The sequence below is a fragment of the Tachyglossus aculeatus genome, chromosome 2, assembly GCF_015852505.1.
Source record: "Tachyglossus aculeatus isolate mTacAcu1 chromosome 2, mTacAcu1.pri, whole genome shotgun sequence".
In the NCBI taxonomy this organism is placed as follows: Eukaryota; Metazoa; Chordata; class Mammalia; order Monotremata; family Tachyglossidae; genus Tachyglossus; species Tachyglossus aculeatus.
The window spans coordinates 133,751,101-133,757,716 of NC_052067.1; positions in this window are offsets into that span (position 1 = coordinate 133,751,101).

Genomic DNA, 6,616 nt, shown 5'->3' on the forward strand with positions numbered 1-6,616 from the left:
AAAGGTCAGGCACGCAAATCGGGCTGTACTTGTATGAACAATAGCTACCCCAGCCGGTTGCCAGTTCAGCCCTATATTCGCCACCTCCTACGCATATGTGCTCTCTCTCTGCTTTAGGCAAACGGGCACACATTGTCATTGAGAGTCGCACCCCACCAAAGCAAGCGCTTAACAAATGCCATCATTATTATTATTATTTAATGCCTCTTCTGGCAAGTTGGAGTCAGGCTGCAGCTTGGTTCCATTCATTCAATCACATTCAGTCGTATTTATTGAGCACGTGCTGTGTGCAGGGCACTGTACAATTCAGCAATAAAGAGAGACAATCCTGCCCACACCGGGCTTACGGTCTAGAGAGGGGGAGGCGGACGTCAAAACCAGTAAGCAGGCGTCAATAACAATAAATAGAATTATAGATACATGTTGCCAACTTGTACTTCCCAAGCACCTAGTACAGTGCACACAGTAAGTGCTCAATACATACGATTGATTGATTGATATGTGGGGCAGGGAGAGGGGGAAGGGCAAAGGGAGTGAGTTGAGGTGATGAAGGGAGGGGGAGTTGACTCTCCTAACCCTACCTCTTTCCACCACATACCCAACCTACCTTCCAGTCCACAGGTGAATCATCAAGGGCCGCTCCCCCCGGATCCAGCCCGATCCCTCTGGGACCTGTTAATTTGGGCTCCCTGACTTCCTCTGTGTGTTTCCTCCCTGCTGGGGGAAGATATACAGGTTTCTTGAACCTGTTTTCCTCTTTTCCTGCTCTTGTTTGTCCCCCTTTCCCATCCCATTCTTTTCCTTTGTCTTCCTTCTTGGATTTAGCCAATTTGGCCCTGAAGCCGCTTGGAGTCCAAGGGGCTGCCCCCGTGGTAGGTGTTTTTGGCTTGGTTTTGGTGGGAATGCCCTGTCCCGCTCCCTTAGCTAAATTAAGTATGACGGTATTTGTTAAGCGCTTACTATGTGCCAAGCACTGTTCTAAACACTGAGGTAGATACAAGGTAATCAAGTTGTCCCACGTGGGGCTCACAGTCTTAATCCCCATTTTACAGTTGAGGTAACTGAGGCATGGAGAATAGTAGTGATAACGATGGCATTTATAAAGCACTTCCTATGTGCAAGGCACTGTTTTAAGCGCTGGGGAGGTTACAAGGTGATTAGGTTGTCCCACAGGGGGCTCATAGCCTTCATCCCCATTTTACAGATAAGGTAACTGAGGCCCAGAGAAGTCAAGTGACTTGCCCAAAGTCACACAGCTGACAATTGGCGGAGCCTGGATTTGAACCCGTGACCTCTGACTCCAAAGCCCGGGCTCTTTCCACTGAGCCACGTGACTTGCCCAAAGTCACCCAGCTGACAAGTGGCAGAGGCAGGATTAGAACCCATGTCCTCTGACTCCCAAGCCCGGGCTCTTTCCGCTGAACCACGCTGCTTCTCTGAATTAGGGGTAAGGGTGGCAGCTTGGCCCAGGGGCCCACAGAATTGCTCCTATAATTCCCTGAAGAGGGATCAACTGTAGTCCTAAGCCCTGGCGGGCAGGCCCATCTCTTCCCTAGCAATCCTTCCGGGATCCTGTGGCAGGTGTTTCTCGGACAAAGACACCTGGGAGCACCCACACATGCGGCATCTGGGATCACATTCCCCCCTCCGATCCCTGAGACGTTGGGCGAGGAATCCCAGTTTCAGTCCGGCTGGAGTCAACCCTGGTGACCGCAAAGACCAGCTGGACAGTACGGTATGACGTGATTAGAGAGGCAGCGTGGCTCAGTGGAAAGGGCCCGGGCTTGGGAGTCAGAGGTCATGGGTTCCAATCCCAGCTCCGCCACTTACCAACTGTGTGATTTGGGGCAAGTCACAATCAATCAATCGTATTTATTGAGCCCTTACTGTGTGCAGAGCACTGTACTAAGCGCTTGGTAAGTACAAGATGGCAACATATGCAGTCCCTACAACCTCTCTGGGCTTCAGTTACCTCATCGGGAAAGTGGGGATTAAGACTGTTGGCCCCATGTGGGACAACCTGATCACCTTGTATCTTCCCCCAGCGCTTACAACAGTGCTTGGCTTATAGTAAGTGCTTAACAAATGCCAAAATTATTATTATTATTATTATGAGGGTCCATTGTAGCCCAGGCTCTCCAGAGATGGCTTAAAGCCAGCCGCCTGATCGCCCCAGCCCAGGAGAGAGAGGCCTTCCATTCTTCTGGGCTGGGCTGGCCTCCAACCTCCTTCGTCGAGGCCCAGACCTTCCCGTCTGCCCACTGGAGCTGCAGAGTTGAGGGGCAGGAGGGTGGGCAGTTGCTGCTTTCCCTTAGAGCCTGCACTGGGGAGAGGCCAAGATGACCTGTGACTCGAGGATGCCCCAGTCTCTTTTTTTTTAACACAGTATTTAAGCACTTACTAAATGTCAGGCACTGCACTAAGCGCTGGGGTGGATGACCTGTGACTTGAGGATGCCCCAGCCTCTTTTTTTTTTAACACAGTATTTAAGCACTTACTAAATGTCAGGCACTGCACTAAGCGCTGGGGTAGATGACCTGTGACTCTTGAGGATGCCCCAGCCTCTTTTTTTTTTTTAACACGGTATTTAAGCACTTACTAAATGTCAGGCACTGCAGTAAGCGCTGGGGTGGATGACCTGTGACTCTTGAGGATGCCCCAGTCTCTTTTTTTTTTAGCACAGTATTTAAGCACTTACTAAATGTCAGGCACTGCAGTAAGCGCTGGGGTGGATGACCTGTGACTCTTGAGGATGCCCCAATCTCTTTTTTTTTTAACACAGTATTTAAGCACTTACTAAATGTCAGGCACTGCACTAAGCGCTGGGGTGGATGACCTGTGACTCTTGAGGATGCCCCAGCCTCTTTTTGTTTTTAACACAGTATTTAAGCACTTACTAAATGTCAGGCATTCATTCAATCGTATTTACTGAGTGCTTACTGTGTGCAGAGTACACACTGCACTGTACTGCACTGTATATATGTTTGTACATATTTATTACTCTATTTATTTTACTTGTACATATCTATTCTATTTATTTTATTTTGTTAGTATGTTTGGTTTTGTTCTCTGTCTCCCCCTTTTAGACTGTGAGCCCACTGTTGGGTAGGGACTGTATATGTGCCAACTTGTACTACCCCAGCGCTTAGTACAGTGCTCTGCACACAGTAAGTGCTCAATAAATATGATTGATTGCAGAGCACTGTACTAAGCGCTTGGGAAGTCCAAGTTGGCACTGCACTAAGTGCTGGGGTGGATGACCTGTGACTCTTGAGGATGCCCCAGCCTCTTTTTGTTTTTAACACAGTATTTAAGCACTTCCTAATTGTCAGGCATTCATTCATTCAATCGTATTTATTGAGCGCTTACTGTGTGCAAAGCACTGTACTAAGTGCTTGGGAAGTACCAGTTGGCACTGCACTAAGCGCTGGGGTGGATGACCTGTGACTCTCGAGGATGCTCCAGCCTTTTTTTTTTTTTTACACAGTATTTAAGCACTTACTAAATGTCAGGTACTGCACTAAGCCCTGGGGTGGATACAAGCTAATCAGATTGGGCATAGTCCAAGTCAGACATGGGGTTCATAATCTTAACCCCCATTTTACAGATGAGGTAACCAAGGCACAGGGAAATTAATTAATTAATTAGTTAATTCAATCGTATTTATTGAGCACTTACTGTGTGCAGAGCACTAGACTAAGCGCTTGGAAAGTACAATGTGACAACATATTCAGTCCCAACCCAACAACGGGCTCACAGTCTAGAAGGGGGTAGACAAGACATCGTCAGTTCAACCTTCTAGACGGAGCCCACTGTTGGGTAGGGACCGTCTCTATATGTTGCCAACTTGTACTTCCCAAGCGCTTAGTACAGTGCTCTGCACACAGTAAGCGCTCAATAAATACGATTGAATCCCTGTCTCACATAATAATAATAATAATGATGATGATGGCGTTTGTTAAGTGCTTACTATGTGCAAAGCACTGCTCTAAGCGCTGGGGAGATTACAAGGTGATCAGGTTGTCCCACGGGGGGGCTCCCAGTCTTCATCCCCATTTGACAGATGAGGGAACTGAGGCCCAGAGAAGTGAAGCGACTTGCCCAAGGTCACACAGGTGACAGGTGGTGGAGCCGGGATTCGAACCCACGCCCTTCTGACACCCAGGCCCGTGCTCTATCCACTAAGCCACACTGCTGCTCCGAGTCAGGCCCAGATTTGCAACCGGCTGTACCCGCTGAGGCTAACTGCCCCTGCCCAGAGCGCAATGCGCAGACACGGGCCGGCGTACGACCAGTGCGAAACTGGGTTTGTCTTCAATCAATCATCAATCGTATTTATTGAGCGCTTACTGTGTGCACAGCACTGTACTAAGCGCTTGGGAAGTCCAAGTTGGCAACATATAGAGACAGTCCCGACCCAACAGTGGGCTCACAGTCTAAAAATCAATCAATCAATCGTATTTATTGAGCACTTACCGTGTGCAGAGCACTGTACTAAGCGCTTGGGAAGTCCAAGTTGGCAACATAGAGAGACGGTCCCTACCCAACAGTGGGCTCACAGTCTAGAACAGGTCTTCAAACAGGGTCCACACAAACAGCGGGAGCACAGGGGACTGGCTGGGTTCCCCCTGCCTCCATGGGCTCTTGACTAGGGGGGGTGGTATTTCCAAACCCCTCTACACTCTCCCCCTTCTAGACTGTGAGCCCACTGTTGGGTAGGGACCGTCTCTACGTGTTGCCAACTTGGACTTCCCAAGCGCTTAGTACAGTGCTCGGCACACAGTAAGCGCTCAATAAATACGACTGAATGGATGAACGTCCACATCAAATCACAAGGCCCCAAGTGGCACCGTTACCGGCTAGATAAGACTCCAGCCAGCCTGGAACTTGGCCCGGGGATACTAGAAGATCATCCATCGTATTTATTGAGCGCTTACTGTGTGCAGAGCACGCAGAGATGATATTTAGGTTTTCCTGCCCCGAGATCCATTCTCCTAGCTAGGAACGGCCGTTCTGACAGACCGTAGCTTTCCCCCCTAGTAACCCACCGTGGACTGCTTGTCTGTGATTCTATTATTATTATTCTCATTACTATCAATCAATCAATCAATCAATCGTATTTATTGAGCGCTTACTATGTGCAGAGCACTGTACTAAGCGCTTGGGAAGTACAAATTGGCAACACATAGAGACAGTCCCTACCCAACAGTGGGCTCACAGTCTAAAAGGGGGAGACAGAGAACAGAACCAAACATACCAACAAAATAAAATAAATAGGATAGAAAAGTACAAGTAAAATAAATAAATAAATAAATAAATAGAGTAATAAATATGTTACTCTATAGTAAAAATATAGTATATAGTAAAAATATAGTAGTAAAAAATTACTATGGTTTTGGTTACTGTGGGTCAAAGCGCTGGGGGTCCGTACGGATTAGGGCGGACCCACTCCCTGCCCGCCACTGGGCACACAGTCTAAGTAGGAGGTGAAAACAGGCACTGAATCTCCGTTTTACAGATAAGGAAACTGAGGCACAGAGAAACAAAATGACTTGCTCTCCCCTTCTAGACCCCTAAGTTCATTAGGAGAAGCAGGACGTGAAACGAGGCATCGAATCTCCATCAGACCCACTCCCCGCCCGCCATGGGGCACACAGTCTAAGTAGGAGGTGAAAACAGGCACTGAATCTCCGTTTTACAGATAAGGAAACTGAGGCACAGAGAAACAAAATGACTTGCTCTCCCCTTCTAGACCCCTAAGTTCATTAGGAGAAGCAGTGTGGCTCAGTGGAAAGGGCCCGGGCTTTGCAGTCAGAGGTCATGGGTTCAAATGCCGGCTCCACCGATTGTCAGCTGTGTGACTCTGTTTCCCCCTTTTAGACTGTGAGCCCACTGCTGGGTAGGGACTGTCTCTATGTTGCCAATTTGTACTTCCCAAGCGCTTAGTACAGTGCTCTGCACACAGTAAGCACTCAATAAATACGATTGATGATGATGAAGTCACTTCACTGCTCTGGGCCTCAGTTCCCTCATCTATAAAATGGGGATTAAGACTGGGAGCCCCATGTGGGACAACCTGATCACCTTGTGTCCCCGCGGCGCTTAGACCAGTGCTTTGCACATAATAAGCGCTTAACAAATGCCATCATCATAATTATTATTATTCTCTGGGCCTCAGTTCCCTCATCTGTAAAATGGGGATTTAGACTCTGAGCCCCATGTGGGACAACCTGATCACCTTGTATCCCCCCAGCGCTTAGAACAGTGCTTGGCACATAGTAAGTGCTTAACAAATACCATCATTATTATTATTGTGAGCAGGGAACATGCCTACCAACTCATACCCTCCCAAGCGCTTAGCACAGTGCTCTGCAGGCAGTAAGCGCTCAATAAATGATTGATTGGTTGACTGCCCAGCAGGCAAGTTGCAGAGTCAGGGTTAGGACAAAGGTCCTCCCATGCCTTTGCGCTTTTCACTAGGCCACACTGCTTCCCATTCTACCCAAATCCCTCTTAAGCTCGCTGGAATTCGCAGCTGCAGCCGCCCCTCAGGAAAACCATTCCGCGTATTTTCCCCTTCACTGGGAAGAGCTATGTTTGGTGGTTTGTTTGGCGT